The following is a 23,515-nucleotide window of genomic DNA, read 5'->3' as shown; positions in this document are numbered from 1 at the left end:
AGGATAAGCATCAGAGAGCTCCTTCTCTCGTATTACCAATTCAAATTACCACCACCACCAAAAAAAGGGAAGTGAAAGAGTTACAACCACTGGACAAAGTTGAATGTGACATGCACATAATGAACAGCTTTCAGAAAAGTTTATGCCCTTTTCTACAACAATAAAAGAGAGAGAAAGGGGGGAAAAGGCTTTCAGGAGCATTTTTCAAGTCTTCTATTCACTATAGAAACACTATTAACAAAAAGGTGTTAAAATCAACAGGGACCTCGACGTGACTCAATAGATGCTAGGCATCATGGGAGTCTGCTTAATGTAGCTCCTCAGGCCCATTCCATAACGTGAGGATTAGAACCATGTCTATTGGAGTCTGCAGGAAGGAGAGAGCCAACCTTAGCTGTTGGACCCTTCTCAACATGCAACATGAGGCCTGTCCTCATCAGCTCGACTTTGCCAAATAACCCTCTATTTTAACTATCTCTATCGCAAATTAGCCACTTAATTTGCCTCTTAATCAGCCCTCGGTTGCAATTGGCGGGCTATTTGGTCGAGAAAATATCAGAGGAGCTGACATTGGTGATAAAACATGTACCCCTAAAACATATTCTGTAATGTGTTTGTTACTAAATGCACTGAAAATTATAACCTACCAGTAGTCCAGTTTGACATTAAATCTAAACTTAAATAAGGATTTTCTTCTTTTCTGTAAAAAATCCGGCCAGTTGCACAACAGCTTAAATTATTAAAACTGAAAGAACCTGTACCAGACTATAACACAGGGGTGGTTCTGACTCACAATATGCCATACATTGAGAGGAATTTTCAATCACACTTTTAAGGTTACCCGGATCATACAGTTGCCCCATTTAATTAAATATCATTGGTATTCTCTGCCCCCATCCTTGTCCCAAGAGGGGCAAACCTACACCCCCCCCCCCCCCCATCAAACCACTCATCATAACTACAAAAGATATCCAATGTATATGTTGCCTTCCAAAATATTGAAAGCGGCACATAAAATAATCACAACTAGCACAAGCACAATGAAGTCACGGCCTCACAATATAAATTGACCATTGTTCAGAAATGTAATTTTTCTTCTAGCTTTAGGCTGCCTTTACAAAGAGAAGCCGACGCAAAGAAGATAGATTTTTAATCGTCCTCGGAGCTTTTATGCCGGGAAACCTTGGAAATGTGAGGCAGACTAAAGCATACTTAGGGAAAGTTAATGTAAGGTATAGAAAGAAGGATTACAAAATGAAAAGAGAGGAGAAAAGAAATACAAGAACAAAGGGAAGTCAAAACATGGATTTTTTCCCCCTTCCTTTTTAAAAGAGAGCAAAATAATAATAACAGGCTTTGGGAGAAGGATGAAAGGATTTGTCCGATTCTTTGAAAGCGCAATTGAATAATAGCAACTGTATGACAAATGCAGCAGAGTAAAAAAACATTTTATGGAGTGTTACATTAATAGAAAAGCATGGTAAAGTCTTGGTCTCTCTCGCTCTCAGGTTGGCTGACAATCATAAACCAGCGGGAAAAGATAAGATGGGAGGTGAGAGCAACTTTGTTTAAGGAAACTAAAAAAAGAGCACCGAATATGCGAAAGAAGAAAAAAGCAAGCTGCTATCAATAAATGGAAGGGAAAATCCTCAAATGAAATCTCACTTTTTCGACACGAAATTTCAAAATGTCTGCCCACAAAAAAGAGCGATGTTCAAATTGTCACAAATAAAGAAAATGTATTCCAGCCATGGACCTGTATATTAAAGTCCATGTTCTGTCTGTGTTATTCCACATTATAACTGCATTGTCAATAGGCAGTTCTCTATAACAGTTACAAATGTCATGTCAATTTAAAACTAAATAATTTTCTTATTGTTTATGAAACTGATCTCAAACTTTAACTCATTAGAGGTTCTATGATTATTTCTTCCTTCTCAACCAACTTGTATGAAGATTAATTCCTCTTTGAGTCATATTAACTAAAAAGTATGCTCTTTGAGAACCTAATTCGCCTTTCTTGCCAATCAACCAATATCATAATAAGCTTCAAAGTTAAAATTGGATATAAGGGCTTCTTGATTTAACCTCTTCTCAATTAAATGGTTCACCAAAACATTGAGAGGCATGTGTGAAGTAGCCCTAGTGTGTTGCAAGGTCTTTTCCTCTACATTGACACAACAATGACCAAACCATTGCTAACTGTGTTCATATAGAACAAAAGTCATAATGATCCTTCAATAATGCACTGGTCTGATCCTGAGCCAAGGAGCAGAATGCAAAATGTATCTCCTAAATAATAATTAAGAGCATGAAATTAAGGGCATGAAAGTCAAATCTGAAAGAGCAAAGATCCCAGAATATTGATCAATTTTCACTTATAAAAAGAAAAATATGGTTAGCTGTCTAAATATTTCGGTTGTGAATGAATGTCTGGATATTACATTCTCTTTAAACATTATGGATCACAGTAAGACAGAACATCAATTCCTTCCAGATAAAGCTTCCAGAATTAGTAACTTCAATCTCAAATTATCCATGGTTTGAAACATACGATGAGACTAGTCTGAACATACCTTGTGGGAGAAATGTTCTTTACACCATGTTTGTGAAAGTGGAGAAAACATAGATATGAGAAGCCAGACAAATGTAAGGTCATTCACCCTTTGGTGTGTGTGGGGTAGTGTGTGGGGTAGTGTGTGTGATAGTGGGTGTGGGTTGGTATGTCGGCTGAGTATGGGGTAGAGTGTGGGTAGAGTGTGGGTAGAGTGTGGGTGGTGTATGGGGTGGAGTATGGTTATGGCGATGGGTGGAGTGTGGGTTAAAGTGTGGGATGGAGTGTGGGGTGGAGTGTTTAGAGCCTTATCTATTTGTTGGGTTCCTCTCTTCCTTTTTTCCATAAGCTAAACTGCTCACTGTTTTTTTATGTGTTTTGGGGGTGTTTTTTTTATATTAGTTCTGTTGATGAATTTGTGATATTTTGTTTATATATATTTTTTTATTTGGGTTTATTTTACTTTCTTTTCATAGGTTATATTCCATTCATTTATCAGGTTTTTTGTTCTTAATTGTAAAGACATGTAAAGTAATTTTGAAGATCCGAAAGCTGCTATAAAATAAAATACATTCCAATTCTAACAAAGATATACATGTAAGGGCGCGTTCATGCTTGATTTTGACGGCCAGAATCAGGCATCTGTTACGCGTTTAGTTTAAAACACGGTTGCGTCTTAGCTCACTTTTGTAGAATCACCGAAAAAACGGCGATCACGATCGCCGATCGTAAACTCACAAAAAGATGCGTTTACAATTTGTAAACGCGTTTAAATGGGGTCAACGCACTGACCTCTAGTGGGTCTACGTAGCATGCACAGTGAAGGTTTGCGAATCCAGCTGGAAGACCAATTAAGGCCACACACTGAGAATTGCCTGGGGGAGCCAGAGAAGTAAGCATGAACACTACATCGTGGAACTGCGATCACGATGAGCGTTTACGATGAGCGTTTCAGATCGCTCATTCTGCCTTCAAAATTTAAGCATGAACGCAGCCTTAGACTGGCACTTTACTTTTACATTCACGCCCTCAATTCAGAGAGGTGAAAACTCGCATCACCTTGAAACTAAATTGCTACAGAGAGAGAGGGGGGGGGGGGAGGGGGGAGGGGGGAGACATGAAACATGGATGCAATAAAAATATGGCTACACTCAAATTTACATGGTGAAAATCCTTTAGTCCTTGAGGTAATTTGATTACAACAAATGATTGTTATACTAAGGTCTTGTCAGTTCATGGTCATATTGGATGAAATATGGCACCCACAGACCCCTTTCCGCATTCTTTTCCTCTCCCCTTGTCCTTAGCCACAATAACTAGAGTGTGGGGAAGCACTATAAACAGTCTGGTAATGGTATAGTATGTGGTAAGAAAGAGGTGTGCTTGATACTGCACATACACGTGCATGAAATGATGAATGTCACTTCAAAATGCATTCTTTATACATGTATGTGTAGGGTTTTAGATATGTTACAAAATTCATGTTGAAATCAAATAATGTACGCTCATTTAATTTGTTTCTATCCAATATCTGATTTTACTATATTTCTTTTATTGAGCCCAACAACACCTACTTTTGTTATATCAAATTATGATATATATCTTAGTATCTATATTATACTCATATCTATAAGTATCTATTTCTACTATTGAAAAAACTGAACCTGAAACCTTATGATAGAAAGGGAGAACCCCCCCCCCCCCCCCGAAAAAAAATATTTATATACATAATGGAAATTATAATACTAACGAATAAATAAAAAAAATAATAATAATAAATAGTTTAGAAGAAGAAGAAGAAGAAAGAGAAACAAAATCAGAAATGATATGGAATAAAAATAAGACAGCAATGCACAGCAAGTACAATTATTTTCTATATAGGGCAAGTTAAATTCTTATTCACTAGTCCACTTTATACTTTGCTTGCCCAAAACAATCTCTGTACTGTAGTCTGTAGTACTGAATGGGTTTGTGTACAACCCAGCTACTCCATTGCCAAGCCAGCCCAAGATGACGCACCAGCCTTCAAGCGGTGGAGGGTCGAGGGAGAATGAAAGATGGTCTTCAGCGCAACTATCATCACTTACACAGATATTGTTTATTTTCAAAGCAACCTCCAACGTTCAACATTGGTTTAAGATCAAGTACTTGAGAACAGATGGACACTTGGTCTGACAGGGACGCTACATATTTTGTCCTACTTAAACTTAAAGAGATGATCTTATGGGAATGAGAATTTTACATACGCTTAAACATTTTTGAACATTAATACTGTGATATTTGCAGATTCAAGATGATTTCATCAATAGTTTAAAATCAATTGCTTGAGAACAGATAGACACTTGGTCTGAGAGCGACCCACGCTACATATTTTGTCCTACTTAAACTTAAAGAGATGATCTTACGAGAAGTGAATTTTGCATAATTATGCTTAAACACTTATGAACATTAATACAGTGATATTTTGAGATTGAAGATGATTTTATCGATAGATTAAAATCAATTGCTTGAAAACAGATAGACACTTGGTCTGACAGCGACCCACGATAAATATTTTGTCCTACTTAAACTTAAAGAGATGATCTTCTGGGAATGTGAATTTTGCATATGCTTAAACATTTATGAACATTAAAACTATGATATTTGCAGTATTTTATCAATAGTTTTAAATCAATTGCTTGAGAACTGTTTGACAGTTATATCAGCAATGATACTTTTCCCTGTGATTTATAAGAGATGATCTCATGGGAAGATCCAAATTGCTGGATGTTGTGACAATAATTTGCATTGAGATACTCATTGGTGTAACATCATTTTAACGCTGGTTTTAGTCAATTATTAAAGAGATGGTTGGATAGGGATATCTGATGAAATATGAATATCATCCAACGTTTTTTACCCTACGTCAAGATTATTTTTCTTCATTCAAAATGTTGGATTAGTGATGATATCATAATAAACTATCCATCTTTTGAATACACATCCCCCCCCCCCCTCATAAAAAGATAAATAGACCTCAGATTCCTTTTTATGGTCTTCATGACAATCAATCATGTTTTAGTTACATTCCTGATTACTGTTTTCCATCCATATCATTTTCATTCTTAAATAACTCTGTAAAATTTAAGCAAATGTGATTTAGTATGATCTATTGAATCTTCATTTTTCCAGAGCCTATCAAATGAAAAATTTCCTTTTTATTATATGTCTCTCATTTCAAATGTTTTCAAATGTATATTAATTAATTTCATTCCTTCTCCCACAAACTCATCTTAACTGTCCTAAACCTGCATGAATCTTGACCTGCTTTTATGAACTTCAACACCAATTATCCTCTTGCCCTTTTCTTACATCTAATTTAAATCAGTGTATTTTATTCACCTTGACCTCTGTTACTCTTACACACTAATACCACCTATTCCTATATTAAGGCATCATAGCCCAATTCTACACATATTTACACCACTATTTTTCTTCCTCGTCTGTAGTTTCATTTGAAATCAGATTTGCTTTCAATTTTTTTTTTTTCACTCTAAAAGGTTAATTCTCCCACAAATATATAAACCTATAAACTGATTTTAGGCAACTTCTACACAAAGCACCCTTAGAAGGAAACTTGCAAACATGAAAACTTGGTTAATTCTGCAATGGCTCTGAATTGGTGAACATTTCATCCAGCAATATAATTTAATCCACTTGAAAACACTGCATTCTTGCTATTTCATGAAAAAGTTTCCTACCACAAAAATAGTTTCTTGGCCTAAAAATTGCTTTCAGAAACTAAAATCACAAAGGTTTCATGCCACAAAATATTCTGGCTTTACAGACACGAATGCCCGTCTCTCAGCTTCAACTTGTTACACATGCATCACATCAATATTTTTGCTCTGTACTTTACATGAACCACAGACTGTTTCATACCTATTGTTTGTTAAAAATAACTCACAAAAGTTTCTGCTCCTTAAAATGGCTTCCAGAAACAATTCACAAAGGTTTCATGCCCCAAAATGTCTGGATATACAGACATGGATATCTGTCTCTCAGCTCTAGCTTGTTGCACATTCATCACTAGCTCATGAAAAAGTTTCTCACTACAAAAATAGTTTCTTGGCCCTAAAATGGCTTTTAGAAACATTTCACTCAGCTTTCATGCCACAAACACATATATATCTAGCCTTACTGTAGATGTAGGCCTATTTCCTAACACCAACTTGTTGCTCACGCATCACACCGATCTGTTTTCTCCCGACATGACGTGCAAACCGATGCCGCTTGTTTGTTATTCACTCTATAAATTCACCATTCAAGATGCTTTCCCCATCATCCCAATGTGCTTTTCTCATTTAAACACGTCGGGAGAAAAGGAAGTCGGTTGATCTCATCAGGAACGCGCTGAACGCGGTTGAACCATGAACTCCAAAAGGAAATCACAAAACCAATCTTCACCTAGAAGAATCTAGGGGGTGTCGTGACCTATTTTAAGTGTTTAATGACATGAACAGTCTATGCTATTATAAATATGGTTCATAGTTCATAGAAATTTTATGTAATGGATTTTTGAAAGCCTTAAATTAAATGAACATTATTTTGTTTGCCCCTAAACATTAAATTAAATGGAGATCCAATACAGAAATTCAGGAATCTGTAGAACAAGAAGGACTGATTCAGGTATTATTAAGTTGTTTTATGACATGGCTTTTTCATCCTGTTACATCTTTAATTCAAAAGCTATCAAGAAATTAATAGGCACAAATAGGAAATTTGGACATTCTTTCATTTGGTGGGATAAAAAAAAATCTGATAGATGTACTGATTTGGGCACTTGCTAGGCATTTTATGACAACTATTCGGCCGGTTATGATTGAGTTCTGTCTTTTTAAAAAGAAAGTGGGTACATGTAAGAAATAGGTTCTTAATGGAATAACTTTTCATATTTCAGTTTTTTCTTTTAATGCCTGAAAATTAGATTATATGAATTAGATTAGATGAATGTCTTTTTAATAGTTTAAAAATGTTAATATATGTTTTTATATTTTCTCCAATCTTTTATTGCATTTCTGCACATGATTTTCTTCCCTCTCTGATTAATTTTTTATCATTTTAAAGCATATCAATACTTTTTTGTATCTTGTAGTTTCCATTTGCTTTTGCTATTTATCTTACACCTGAAAAATTTAGATAATTAAGCCAAACATTAAATACATTCCTCTTATTTAAAAATTTTATATACAACTTCCGATAATCCTGATATATTCTGTGATGTTTCCCAGTGCACCTGTAGAGGATAACCAGCAATTAACAGTAGTACACTGTAAAGTGCTCATGTAATTAGCAATATCCAATCTTAATTGGTCATAAACTACTGATTTATCACCAGTTTGTAAGCATTACATAGATTGACTAAAATGCACTCTCTTTGCCAAAAATGACTTTGCTTTTCTTTTTGTGTGAAAAACGATATGGCACTATATTCTGGTGATTACTTATCAGTAATTAACTGTAATTTTCTTACTCATAATGTTGCCGACATCCATATTGGACTAACTTGTCTAAAATCACAGATTTAATTGACTTCGGAACTTGAGGTTAGCAGCATTATCTTTGGAATGGGATTTTCTTCTTATTAACAACAATTTATAAAGTCTTTGTAATCAAACTTTGAATTGAATTAAATTGAATATGAAACGTTGAATAAAGAACTGTATTCTGAAAGGGTATACAAACTAGATGACAACATCATATTAAAGAACATTGATTACAGAAACTATATTTGAAGTAGTCAAATGACAAGACAGCCAGCCGATCATCAATGTGTGCTCACAATAAGCCCCACCTACTTACAAACATTTTGTTTGAAAACTAGCCCCAGGAACCTGTTACTTTATCAAGTTTTCGTTCAAAGATGCTTAGCTCCAACATTTCATTATACAACATTCATAGAGCTGAGAAATTCTTGTACAGCTATACCATGATTTCTTGTAGGCTGAACGCAGAGTAAACGAGGCTGTGTATTGGTCCAATATAAGTGCAAACATGTGAGCAAATTACCTGATTGTTTTTAGCCGTCTCTAACCAAGGATGGGCTGCTGGTACGACCAAGGGCACGCCAGCGGGACGGTTTCAGTATTTTCTTGAATTTTCTTGACTCCTTATCTCATTACTTCTAAAGATACAGAGAGGTAAGAGAACAAACAGAATTCCAGTGATGTATTATGCCATTCGAATCGTTATCAGAAGTCATGGGTGACTGTCTTGAGTTACTGAAATATTTCGGATCGTGCAGGCAATTACATAAATTAGATGTTATGGTTAAAAAAATACTTGGTATATCTTTTTACTTCATCCGTCCCTATTTCTTTAAATCGAGAGGACATGGAATAACAACATTAGATTTAAATGTCATTCTACCAAAGTCTTAATTTAAAGTTAATTGATAAATGTTGTACTTTTCTGTTTTAGTTTGATGCAAGTTTTTCTTACATGGTAAATTAATTCTGCAGATAAGTAACTCAACAAAGCAAAATGATTAATATTTGATTGAATCTTTTTAACTGGTAAATTTATGAATGATTAGAGTCATTGTATCTCTAAAGAAATTGGCAGGCTATGGTATAAGTAAGTAGTTCAATGTGTTAGGACAGCATGAAATCAAATCAAATCAAATCAAACAAGATAATACATTTCTAAAATGAAATGAGTGAAAAATTACAGCCATTTTTCACATTCGCTTGTATGCACCAGAGAAGTGAAGGAAGAGAAAATCTAAAATAACTTAGGAAGGTGTAGAAACTAGCACATTATCTCTTTCAATGAATTGAATATCCATAATTTCTGACATACTTCAACCATCAAGACTAGACTGTCATTTTTCAATTGAAAGGATAATCCAAACATGTACTCCCCTACCCTTCACAGCCAGGTTCTGCTAACATAGCACTTTCAACTCCTAAAAGACATTCATTTGCATGAATCATAGTTTCCATTCAATACACTACAAAAGTTTAGAAATCATCATCATGATCAATCATTAGAAGATCAAGCTGTACGTAATATGTTACAAACATTTATGTATCATGGATGTGTGAGACGGAGACAACCATCAAGTAAACACAGAGTCTATTTCGAAAGTGGAAAATTCCTAAATCATAGTAAAACTTACAAATAAACAAAAAACATACAAAAACAAATAATCAAACAGCAAAAACTGTAATGATTATGTAAGTAAATGTGAAGCCTACATCATTTATTTCATAAAAAGCATATTTTCAAGGCAATCTACAAATTATAAGTCCTATTGCAATTTTATTTGATTTTGAAAACTTACACTTTCAAATGGGAGAAAAGTTGTAAGACAACTTCACAGTTGGACCAAGTATGCAAAATCCTCTGTCTGTCCTTTCTCCGAACAAAGCCTTAAATTTCACGAGACGGAGAACAAATTATCGGAGCAAATACCACAGATTTTTTGCTTCATGTCATAAGCACCACAAAAGTAAAAATCCAAAGAAATTCTTCAATGTCTGTTGCTAAAGAATGAAATATTCCTGTAGGAGAAAGTGAAACAATGTCCGACCTTCAGTCAAAGTTGTACATTTTCACCAAAGCGGGTTTTTTACGGGTCTCCAAATTGGTATCACAAATTGAACCTCAAGGATGTCCAGGGTAATTCACAAGCTTCTTGTGAAATTGACATACAAATATGCCTGGAAACAAGTACAGGTGTATGTAAATGTCACCATCCACTGCTTATTTCACAAGCTTCTTGTGAAATTGACAAGGTTCTGGTGAAATTGACAAGCTTCTTGTGAAATTGACAAGCTTCTTGTGAAATTGACAAGCTTCTTTTGAATTGACAAGCTTCTTGTGAAATTGACATACAAATATGCCTTGAAACAAGTACAGGTGTATGAAAAAGTAATAGCAATGTTACTATCCACTGCTTATTTCATTCACATGATGATGATGGTGATGGTGATGATGAAAGCTAAGTTCCTCACATGAATTCCACAAATATTTAACAATGGTATCTACTCTTGAGGATTGAGGTCAAGTTTGTTGATGTCAGTTGCTGAAATATCATCCACAAGCTAGCTGAAATATCATCTAGAAGCTCATAGAAATGGCAAGCTCCTTGAAATGTACAACCATGAATCCATTGAGTGTAAAATCATCTAGAATTTCGTTGATATTTATAAACAAGTTCCTTGATATGTTGGCCTCTGATGCTGACTGGAATCTGAGGTATCATCCACAAGCTAGTCGAAATTTACTAACAAGCTCCTTGAAATGTACAATCATGAATGAACACCTAAAGCATGCAACAAGCCAGCTCTTCCCATCGATCCTATAGTATACGGCAATGTTTATCCACGGCTTTAGGGTACGTGGACGGCGATGAAGGTGCTGAGAGCAGTGATCGGCAAGCATGCGTCTGCTACGTATTTAGGTTCCCTTCGTGCGTGCTACTACTACCGTTCGGAGTGTCACACACGCCTGGCGAGGGGAGCCGATTTGAGAATGAGAAACAATTTCAGAATTCAATCAAGAGAGCTCGATCCCTTGCACGGAGACTCAAGCTGAGCGAAGGCAGTCTAGGTTTCCCCCCTGAGTCATGGCCTAGAGGGGATCTGTCGAGGGCTGTGATTGATCAAAGCCAGGGGCTGGAGGTGGGGAACAGCCAATGGGAGGAGGCGTTATACAACGGGAGGTGACATGCTGGGCCAGGTTGACCTGATGGTAGGACCACATGTATCTAATTTTATGAAATTTATGCTGGAGGAATTAGCCTCTCTCAAAGCCTGTCATCGTTTATCTACAGCCCCAACTCCAGCTCAGTAATACCATTTGAAAGTAGTCTCCTTTCAGGAATGGGGGAAATAATTGGAGGTGTCCGATTTGTATTTCACAGGTGTATTATTGTCTTCTGATACAACACATGGCGAGGGATCACATTGTCTGTTTGGAGCAAGAAAGACATAATCTATATAGGTTAAAACAAAGTGAACCAATTAACTTCTAGCTTTGTACAGACAACATGTGTTGTGAGAAGGGAATTAACTCAACATGAACGGTTGAAAGTAAACACGTTTCTAGCTTCAAGAGATGACATCTTCCTGAAAACAAATAGGCCAACCATCTTTGTAAAAAGTTGGTGATCAAGAGCCAAGAACCTCCTCTTCTAGACCTGAAGTAAGGAAGGTTTGTCCCACAATAACGCACTCTCAGATGTAGACTGAAGAGCCCTATTGAGGGGGTGTGCACCATAATCAGATTCTGTACACTGACAGTGGTAACATCGAAAGGAGATATGACTAAACAGCAACATAGTGGGGGTGTGTACAACATTCACTGTGTATACATGTTAAAATATTAGGTTGAGAGTCAGAAGGTCTGTGTTAAAAGTATACAAGTTACTCCCTTCTGGTTCTGAGCAGACGACTTAAGCAGTGAGAAAACCCAAAAGAGGGCGTACATATTCAACATTTCACACTCTCTAGGCCCTAGCCTACAGAGGTAGTACTTATCGTCTTCTGAGAGATAGGAGGGTCCTAAAGTCTGTATTGAAATGGTTAACAATTTCAGGCCCTCAGCAGGCAGTGTGAAGGTAAACCTGTCGACCACTGAAATCTCTCATCCCCATAGACTTAACACAGGGAACCAACAGTTCCCATTGACATACAATGGGTTAATATTGGTGTTACGACATTTGCTACTGCAACAATTGTTCCAAGTTCTATTTCGTCAAGAGAATAAGGTTAGGGTTAGGGTTGCAATTGAGTTTTAGATCAGATTTAGGTTCAGGCACTATGAAAATGACAGACAAAGAAAGCGGACAAAATATACAGTTCCTCAGGTAGACAAAGGAACATCCCTTCACTGCTGTTATGTAAAAAGGTGAATATGCATGTGACACCTGTTCTACACATTTGTACATAATAGCAGTGAAGGGATGTTCCTTTGTGTACCTGAGGAACTGTATATTTTGTCCGCTTTCTTTGTCAGTTATGTTCATAGTGAAGGTTAGGGTAAAGTAGCCTACAGTTTTTGTGTCCAGGATCAAATTTAAGAATTCACTTATACTGTTTTCACACTGGCAAAATTTTGCTTAACCCTGTACCATAGGTGGGGTTAAGGGAGGGGGGGGGGGTCTTAGCCCCACCTATAGTCCGGGGTTAAGCTTATTCCACTTTCTGTTCAGACTCGTATTTACCAAAGTGGGCTAGCCTCACCTATAGTACGGGGTTAGCTGGCCCTGCAAAATAGCAGGGCTAACCCCGCAATTGTGGTGCTAACTCCTGCTAACACCGCAATTGCGGTGGCAAGCAAATGAATGAGAACAGAAACGAAAAAAAGTCCAGTACTACGCAATGGAGCGTATCGCAGCTGGCCAGAGGCGAAGTAAGGAGCCCACTGTCCAATCATAATATTCATTAGTCCGGGGCTAACGAATTGCAGTGAGAAGAGCATGAATTTTCTTATTCCGGAATAGGCGCTAGTACGGGACTAAAAAACAGCGTGTGTGAAAAGCCAAAAAAGTTAGTCCGGGGTTAAGGATAGTACAGGGCTAAGCAAAGTACTGGGTTAAGCAAAACAAGTGTGAAAAGAGTATTAGAGTCCAGAGCAATTACTGTCCAGAATCATGTTGTCGCCTGCCTGCGAGAAGGCCCTTACTGCCATTGACAGCAAATGGGTGTTACTGCCTTCTTCCATGCAACCAACAATGTGTCATACTCATAAGCCTATAAACAATAGAATGTGTTTGGCATCCAGCACAGATGACGGATGATGTGAATGTAAGAAGAAGGAGGTTAGGAGGTCACGTCATGGTCAAGTGTTATCAAGGACATGCTCGTCCATCTAAGGTCAGAAGTTCAGATAGTTCCTGCGGCTGTGCTACACAATACACTGAATGTAACTGCCATGAATATAGATCTATGCAATGCAGCTCAGTATAATTCAATCACTCAGTATACTCCAGATCATCTTCATCATGAAGCAATTCATTTTCATAAGCATTATCTTTAAAAAAATATATCCTGAATAAATATATCTTAATCAAACATAAAACAAATGTAAAATAGCTAAATAGTATTTTTGTCTTCTAAATATTGCTTTTTAAAAAGAATTCCCTTCAAAAGGTTGGAAGTATATTTGTATTTGTATTTGGAAGTATATTTGTAAAGCGCTTAGAGACATTTGTATTAAGCGCTATATAAAAATTTAATATTAAATATTAAATATTATTATCATTATTAAGTAGAACTACTATTCTCTCGCACATCCATTTCATCATAAGGTAAATCATCTTTTCCATAAGCTTATCTCACTTAAAAGATATCAAGAATAAATCTTTAAAACCTTTTACATTCATATCTCAAAACCTTAAACAAAGTTTAAATAGAAAGAGAGAAAGAGACGTAGGCGCTTCAAAATATTGTCTCTTTCAAAAAAGGAATCCCCTTTAAAAGGTTAGAAGGAAGTAGAGCAGCTATTCTCTCACACATCAATATCAAGATGAGGCAATCCATCTTCATCACGAGCATTATCTTTCGAAGAAGATAAATAATGACAGGACCGTGGCTCACGGAAAAGATAAAGACATAAAAGATTACCAAATATTCCACAAATACACATGCAGGGAATAATTTTCCTGGTATCGCATCGCAATTTGCTATGCATTTTTGCATGACTGCTATACAAAATATCTTTTGTGTAGCAGTTTTCTTCCATAGAAATGTACAGAATTGCATTTGAAATATTTATCCATCGGCTGACATTGCGAATCAAAAAATTTGAGGAAAATTATTCCCTGCACATGTATTACAAAAAGGAATGACCCAGTTTACTACTGTATTCAAATTCATGTAAAGTTCTTAAATGTACTATTCAGTTTTGAAAGATTTAAAAAAGTTGTTACACTATTATTAATCTCTTTACTTATGCTTGAAAAGCAGGCTACTATATAATATGAACTAAAAGATAACCCAGCTTTGTTAATATTTCTTTATTTTTTTAAGGGATAACTCACTAAATGACAATGTTGTAACATAAACATTTTCCATATAAAGAGTCTATGAATTTATCATATTTGAAACACTTTTTAATTCTTCCTGAAATAAAATTGGAAATGTGGAAAAAGCAGGAAGTAATTGTTTGTCTATTTTTATCCACAAAGAGAAAAGGCAAGTGGCAAAACAACTCTATTTCAAACAATATATGATGCAAAAGTTATCCAAAAGATAACCTTTTTATCAATTGAGTGATTTTAGGTGATTGCCTTTCTTCATGTTGAAACTTTTGCGATCAATCTCTATTTCAAAGTTTTGACAGCCAAACCCTCTTACTTTACTTTCTCTGGTCATGAGAAAATGACACGGAAAGCCGTCTACAATTTCACCTGTCCTCAACTTCATTCCCGGTTCATGAACGATAAGAGACAATTTTCTTAGAGGCAATAACAAGAAGTTTGATAACTCTGATAACGATCGCTTGCTGGAAAATGGTATCGCTTCATACCATTCCATCAAAGTCGGTGATAAGAGTAACAAATGTTGTCTATCCTCTGTTCAGAGCGAGAAGGGCATTAAGTCTGTATTAAAGTATTTGACTTAATGCCCTTTTGGCTCTAAACTGAGGCTATGGTCATATCGTTTCTAAAGGCACTCCTCAAAATTTGATGGGCTGGAATGAATTGTGTACATGTCAAGATAAAAGACAACAAATCAGCATGAGAAGGACTAGGGAGTGGAGGGAGATTTAGCTTTGGAAAGCTTGGGAAGCTTTAAAAAGCGATGGGAAAAGAAATTACAAAAAGGGAGGTACAAATATTTGTCTTGTATGACGTTGAATTTTGCTTAAAAGAGCTAAGTCCTTCTGGTTTCTTGTGATAGGATGGACCAGGATTTCCTCCAACATGGTATTAACTTGGGTCTATTCACATGGAGTGAATGCTGTTCTGGCTCTTGATTTTATATAAAAAGATTTTCTTTTAATTAAAGAACTTCACGAATGATGCAATGATTCACATAAAATCGTCATTCACATTATTACATTTGTTAAATTGTAAAAAATGTGTATAATCATACAATGGGATATACAAAGAAATAAAACTAGAAAAGGAAACTTTAAAAAAACAGAAAGAAGAAGCACTGTTCAAACGGTTAAATTGTTAGTCTGAATGATGCCACTGACATGAGAATCTGAACCATTGGTAATTGATGGTTGCACAAGTGTGCAAGTCTAGAACGGGGAAAAAACAGCTATTTGGCAAGTAAAATATAGACAATTCGACCAATAATAAGTTACAACTCGACAACTGTTCAGATAATTCACACCCTCAGTAATGAGAAAATGATCAAGTGTCTTTTATTGAAGTGGTTCCCGTCTGGCCCATTTCACATAAGAAAAATAATATGTTTCTCTATTTTTGTCCGTCTGCATCCAAAAATGTTGATTATATTTGCTTCATATTTTTGCTTCTATTTGATTATGATCATGATTCACATCTTGGTGTATAGCAATCATATCTATCTTCTTTCTTTCTTTCTTTCTTTCTTTCTTTATTTTATTTTTTATTTTTATTTTTTATTTTTTTTATTTTTTATTATTATTATTATTTTTTATTTTTTTTTTAATTTATTTATTTTTTATTTATTTATTTATTTATTTTTTTTTTTTTTTTGGGGGGGGGGACTTTTTTTCCATATGCAATCTAAAGGAGATGTGAATGAACACAGGGCTATTGCAATTATTTTGCTTTCTCATATTATCTCATATTTCCCCTTCCCTTCTCTTCTCTTTATTTTGTATCATTTGATCCAAAATGTTAACTTTCTCCCTAAGTACAACAAAGTCCCTTTGTCCTTCTTTTAAAATCCAATTCACAATTTATGTCTCTTTTTTCTGATGGCATTCCACTTTTCCACTTTTCATTTTTTCTTTCTTTTTCTCTCTCAGCCTGATACATCAACACAACTCTATCCCTGTCGGTATTAGGCATTTATTAGAAGAAAGAGCACGATCTAAAAATTACCCACAGAAGGTGTGGTGATTGTGGGGAAAGGGCTGAGCTGAACAACACTTTTTATGATCTAAAAGAGGAAGTTCAAATCTCAAAGGTTGAAGGTCAATTGCTCCAGCACCTTACCCCTTTCCTAGATAATTGAAATTAAAGCTTGAAAATCCAGACCAGTCACATTATCCATGGTGTAAGTCTCATTCCCACCGATTACCATACTACACCTGGGTAGAGAGTGACAAATGCAGAATAACGTCTTGCCAAAGGACACTAGTTCTGAGTCAAGGCTTGAACCCACGACCATCACATCTCCAATCAAGTGATCAAACCACTCGACTCCCGACACCTCTACAACTGGGATTTCAAGGAAAGTGTGGAAGAGAGGATCGAACTTGGCTAGGTTTGGAGAACTCTTGAGAATCCAGCAGCGGTGAGAAGTTCCCCAAAGCATCTTTAATCTTTAAGAGGTGCCAGGATGAAAGCAGGTGGGACTGACTGGAAGCAGAAAGATAGGTCATTGCCTTACCCCCAGATCATGGAACCATGTAGGTGTGATGATCGCAATCATTTATATCGCGATCTTTGTCTTCCAGAAGATAACCTTCGCAAACATATTCTTGACTATGTTCCCATCATGCTTTGTGCAAGCCGATGCTTCCAAACAAAGCTGGGTCTAAAATCAGTTATTCACAAAGTTGTGGTTTCCAAAAATTACGCAAACTTCATGCAAATAAATGCTGTCAATACACGTTATACAAACCAGAATCAAATACAACAAGAAGACGGGATATTCCTTTAACCATTGCCAAAGAAAGACCTCTCCTGCAGGAAGAGCAGTATTAAAACTGATGAGGCTACTCAGGTAATTAAGACCCAATTACCATTATTACCGGTAATTACTATCTAATGATTGCTGTCATTTGCATTTTGCAAGCTTTGTGCAATGTCCAAAAAGCCTTTCTTTATTGATTGTATTCTAATTGAAATTAATGCAAGCTGTAAATAATACAAGTTTGAAGCAGAAATGCAATGTAGCTGCAATGAACAACCCCCATAGTTATAGATTATATTTTGTTAAATTATTTTCAAGAACTCTTCCTAACAAAGATGAAACCCTTCAATCTATTGTAAGCTTTGAAATGGTCGTTTCACAATTCTCTGCTTTGAGCTAGTGAATGCTGTGAAAATTCTTCGCTTAAAAGCATTTCTATACAATACACTTATTCAGAAATGCCAAAATAACCTTAAACTTTGTGATAAATTATAAATACTTCATTCAAGGATTTTGTTTCTTGCGAATCCCACTCCTAATATAATTTTGCATCGATTGATGTCATATGATATCCAACGAGTCTCTCCCCTAATCATCTTAAACAGCACCCTTAATGAGATTTAGATCCAAATGCATGAAATGTGTCAGCGTTGGTTGGAAATAGGGGCAGTTTTCAGAGCATGACGGACGGGGATGCAGCATCCCCATCACATAGCTGTGAATGTGACACATTACTGTCTGGCAGAGTGATGAATTATAGATCTAATATCACCCTTACTATTTCCCAAAAGATTTTTTTCCCCTCTCCATCTCTCTTTCTCCATCTCACTCTGGCTCTAATTTGCTTGCTCTCTTTATCTGTCTGTCTGGCCCCCTATCTCTCTCTCTCTCTCTCTCTCTTGCTCTCTTTATCTCTGTCTGTCTAGCCTTCTTACAAACACACTCTCTCTCTCTCTCTCTCTCCCCCCTCTCTCTCTCTCTCCCCCTCTCTCTCTCTCTCTCTCTCTCTCTTTCTCTCTCTTCCTGTGACCATCTCTGTGCAAGAAGGTCTAGAGGGTGATGTATTAAAAATCTATTTTCCCCTCATTATTTCTTTACTATTCCCCCTCAATTTCCACCCTCTTCTCTCTCTCTCTCACTCTCTATTTCTTCACCATCTCAACATGTATCAAGTTTGACTATATTATGCAAGAGGGTCTCATGATCTGGGAGAATGATGAATTAGTTAAAGATCTTGTAAGAACTCTTCTTATACCCCTTGGCAGCGTGGCTTGAATCCATGACCTTCACATCCACTGTCAAGTGACCATCAAACCACTTCAATAACTCTCCAAAATGTTGCTGATGCCAATTTGCCAAATACCCTGAATGTATTTTCACGTTCTATTAAAATGCTGAATGATAACATTCTCTCTCTCCTACAAAAACACAGCTTACCCTCGAGTGTGATGGGACTTGACATCATTTCAAAAGGCCCTGGAAAATAATAACTGACCTCGGAATAATTAAAAAATCATGAACAAAAAAAAATGTTGGGAGGTGACGGTCCTTGGTGAAAATTACTCGAGTCCTCATTTCTCAACCAAAAAAAAAAACGGGGCTCGATTCCAAAGTATTTCTCTTTTCTCTTTTCTATTAACCTCAATTTTAAGAGTCACTAAGGACCTTGGCAGAGACACACTGAAGACACTTATAACCAAGGGACACATTCTCTCTGCTTTACTGCGTCTCATCAAAATCCGACAGCGGGGAAATAATGTGTCCTCTCTAAAATCAGAAATCGGGGGTCTGGCATCAGCAGGGGTGGAATTGAATTTGAAGCTCATGCTATGAATTTTTATTATGCAAATGGTACCATGTTGTATGTGAATGATTATAAATGATTAAAGCTCAGATCAGGATTTAGAGCCATGAAGAAAGAATGACACCCAATGAGACTCTTATGTCACTTTTGTATAGATGTTTTGTTTTTGTTTTTTTTGGGGGGGGGTTGCTTTCTTTGTTTTTTGGCAAAGGTTTTCCCTTAAACAACCTCTTGAAATTTTTCAGATACTTTCACTGGCTAACAATGTAATTTCTGACACAAATGCAATTCAACCCCAGTCATCAGTTAGCCTGCACTCAATTATGCACCTTCTCCACTCCCTTGGGAGCATTCCTGCTAGTCGCCTTTCTCCAAGCTTATAAACAAAAAATGTTTGCTTAACCCCATGATATTTCATCCTAGTGGATACCAATTTATACACCAAGGTAGAGAGAGGCAATGCAGATAAAATGTTTTGTTTAAGGACAAAATTGCTGTGCAGGAACTAAAGAAAAACAGCCTTCTAATCTCTGGTACCTCGAGACTATATCTGCTTTAGTTTAACAACAGGCACCACCGGTTCTAGGAAGCAATGGGCTAAGATTCAAAACAGCTCAAATAAGCACTTCTACAAAAAGAAATTCAGGGACACAATTTGAGCAGACTTCTGGCTCGATGGCCCTGTCCATAAAGTCATTGACTTTGTCCATGAATGTCACCACAGTTCAAGAAATGACTTTGATGACCTTTGACCTAAAGACTAGTCATCATCCACTAGATTCCACCGAGTCGAGTATTCTGTGTTCTCTAATAAAATGTGTTCTCTAATAAGAGCAAGGAAGTCATGAATGACACAATTCTATTTTCTCTTTTATCTTTTTTTTTTTTGAGGGGAGACACAGATACGACTGAATTTTTCTGATTTTGATTTTTTTTCTCAGAGTGATTCATAGCATCTTTCTGGCGGATGGGCAAATCAGGTGATTACAAAAATACATCATATACATAGAGAGGGGTGGAAAGTGAAGGAGAGGGAGAGAGTGAAGGGGGTGGGAGGGGGATTGATAGGGATGGATGAATTGAGAGAGAGAAATGGCGAGAGAGAGTGTATGTGTGTGGGAGAGAGAGAGGGAGAAAGAAAATTACGAAGACTTGTATATAATGGCATGATATCACTAGTGAAAATGGACTTAGGGTCTTAATAATAATAATCTGGATTTATATACACTTAATAATAATTACCATCTGTAAGCACGTAACAGATATTAAAACCACAGTCATTGCATTCATTCACGTACAATGTGCACCGTCTCCTTTCCCTGGGGAGAAGCCCTACCATATGGGTACCGTGAGGGTAGCACAATTACTGACACAAAGGCTCCCGTCACCCTACCAGGTACCTATTTCTCTCCTGGGTATGGAGTGGCAAATGTAGATTAATGCCTTACCAAATGATGCTAGTGCCGTGTCACGGCTCTTGCTCATTTTGGACCTTGAGCTAATTCCTCAAGCAATGAAGGACTGCTCGATTCAGGGCAGTGGAAACAAGAACGCCAAACTCAGATCTTGTTTTCATAAGCAGTGCAGGGGGGGGGGGGGGGGGGGGTGTTACACAAGGAACCTAAGTCAAACTTAACTCTAAGTTTGACTTAAACATTATGGAGAGCCATGTGTAGCCTTAAAATAAATATATTCAAAAGCAAAAATTCCAAGTATTTTTAGACTTTTCATAAATTCCACTTCAAGAACTTTAAAAATCCTCGATATTAGAAAAAGTATGAGTGATTTGAATCAACATTTTATGCCTTTCAAAAGATGCTTTCATAATTGTTAAGTCCAACTTAAAGATAAGTTCAACTTAGGATCGTTGTGAAACATCCCCCTGATCATGTTCATCTCAAACTCATGCTTGTCCAGGCTTATGGAAACACACCTTCTTGACCTACTTTCTATCCATACTACATAACCTACTTTTCTCACCGTTTCAAGGAAATCTTCATGGCTTAAAGTAACATACACACCCCTCAAAATCTATATCTTGTTAAATTTCTTTTCTTTTTTTCTCCAACCAATTAGCTTAATCTCTCTAAACATCATAAAGTAAATAATAATTATAAAAAAATAATTACCCAGTAAAGCCTCATCAGCATCAATACTGTTCTTCCGGAGGGCTCTGCAAATATTATTACCCCTGTAATTACCAGGTGCCCATTTACACCTGGGTGGAGAGTGGTAAATGTGGATTAATACCTTGCCAAGCTGGGATTCAAACCCTCAACCTTCGGATTGGGAGTCACATGAATGAACCACTATACCATGACAACTCCTATACAATAAATGTATTGCACAAGCAGCCTATGAATTAGTGATGACATGCTATCAATATTATATCTTGTCGCAACTTCCCCTTAAACTTTTTTGTGGGTTTCTAGGGTACACCCGAGTCAAAGTTGAGAAGGGGGAATCCCCCGGGAGTATCGTAGACGCGTCTACCAATTGAGGCAATTTCCTTAGAAGACAAAGTCAAAGTCGACGGCAAGAATCATGTTTTCTTTTTTCACTTCCGGCCTTTATTTGGCTAAAACAAGCAAGTTCAACCCAAATGTTTATTTAAGAAATGAAACGGAGTGACAGGCCTGAAATTCCTATAGGAGCTATCTAACTAGAAACAGAAGGGAGTTAAGTCTGTGTTGAACTTGTTTAATTATATGAGGTAATGCCCTTCTGGCTCCAAACAGATGACGTGATATCTAGACTACAGCCGCATCATAATAATAAAGAAAGACTTGTATTCTCAGGACAATTACGAACTAATAAAACTTTGTTCAATATGTAATATGGAGAGTGTTTGACTTAGAGAGGCTTTACAAACTTTAATATTGTCTTTTATATATGAATTATTTTGTATCTTTTGTATCAATGTAACTTTTAACAGAGAGTGAAATGAATGAGAATTATACGAGCTGGAAAAAGTGATAATCAGTATGACTAAACCAATCAAATATATAGAAACGAATTATAGAAATATTAGTTAATCAAATATTAATAAAACTGACTTACAATACAGAGGTATCGATTCAATATTTTAACTTTCCCTCAAAATTCATCTAGAGCACTTTGCTCTTATTACTGCATTTGCCCACCTACCACCCCCCCCCCCCCTCAAATAAAATACAAGAATAAATCAATAAATAAAACCTGAAGATAGATTAAAATCCCTTTCATCTTTATTTTTTGTTTCAATGGTGGTGAAGGAATAAATTCAATTTTAACTCAAGTTCAATTCAATTCAAATAAATAAGTTCAATTCAATTCAATTTATTTCAATTTAGTTCTTACAACATCAGAGCATCATAAACGAGCTTACAGTGAGACAGCAGAAAAATAAGACCTCTAGTGCCACATTCCCTTCAATATCCCAGACAATTAATCATTAATTAGTTCCTCATTTAAAAGGAAATGAATAATTAATTACAATTCCCCTGTCGATTGTGTCACCGCTGAGTAAGGGCTAGAAGAAGAAAGTCTGGAGTATTAAGCTACTCTGAAGCTCTAGATATTGTCTGTAAAATTTGCTTAAAAGCTCATTTTGAGTTTTGGTAATAAAATGTATTGTGAAAATGAATGGCTGAAATAAATTTTGATTTCCTTATTCTACATAACATGCCCAGATAGGCTATAAAGATCTGCAAGTTTTCATAAACTACCAAAACTAACTAGAAATCACATTCTCTTTGAAAGCATATATCGTCCTTGTTTTCACGAAGTGACGGTAGTGAGGAAAATCGTAACGCAAAGTGAATGCAATTTGTTTTCACTACCGTCACTTCGTGAAAACAGCGACGATATCTCATTTTAGCAATTTGTGTTGTATAATCTTGCATGTGATGCTTCTATCAGGAAAACTACTTTGATTTCCTTAGCTTTCTTTACATTTTTATTTCACAGCTACCATTCCCTTTCTATTAAAATTGTTTAGAAATTAGAAGATATCAATTATTACATCTGTTGTGAAGTGGAAAAGCAGTAACTCTGTCTTATAGTATGAGCTGACACCTTTCTTGCTTTCAGCAGACGAGTCTTAGTTTTGGCTATTTAATTATCTTTTTTTTGTTCTATCAAATAATTAAACTTTCTGTTTAATAATAGGTTTGCAAATTCTTAGATTGTTAGTTTGGGACATTTAATTGTATTTTTTTTGTATAACATAATTCTATTAAATAATTATTTTTTCTGTTTAAAAAAAGGTTTGAAAATTCTGTTATTTCATGTAATGCGTTAAAAATTAATTTCCATCAATACCACAGCTGTGAAGGTCACTTTCAGGTGAGCAATTACAGAACCTTGCCAGACAAATTCAAATGATTC

The 23,515-nt window shown here is 36.2% G+C and overlaps 1 long non-coding RNA gene across 2 annotated transcripts in view; it reads right to left on the bottom strand.

The window, feature by feature from the left end:
- LOC105442626 overlaps window positions 1-23,515 on the bottom strand; it is a 38,014-nt gene that overhangs the window by 4,936 nt on the left and 9,563 nt on the right. The window contains exons 1-2 of one of the 2 annotated variants that reach the window (XR_972470.2): window positions 9,879-10,364; window positions 8,603-8,717 (exon numbers count right to left, since the gene is read on the bottom strand). This is a non-coding gene — a long non-coding RNA (uncharacterized LOC105442626). Of the gene's footprint in view, window positions 1-8,602; window positions 8,718-9,878; window positions 10,365-23,515 lie in introns of those variants that run through there. The other variant, XR_004062722.1, reaches the window with a different exon arrangement.

The sequence above is a fragment of the Strongylocentrotus purpuratus genome, unplaced genomic scaffold (genome assembly GCF_000002235.5).
Source record: "Strongylocentrotus purpuratus isolate Spur 01 unplaced genomic scaffold, Spur_5.0 spur5_scaffold_1, whole genome shotgun sequence".
NCBI classification, from domain to species: Eukaryota; Metazoa; Echinodermata; class Echinoidea; order Camarodonta; family Strongylocentrotidae; genus Strongylocentrotus; species Strongylocentrotus purpuratus.
Note: the sequence above shows the minus strand (reverse complement) of the source record. Positions and strands in the feature narration are given on the sequence as shown.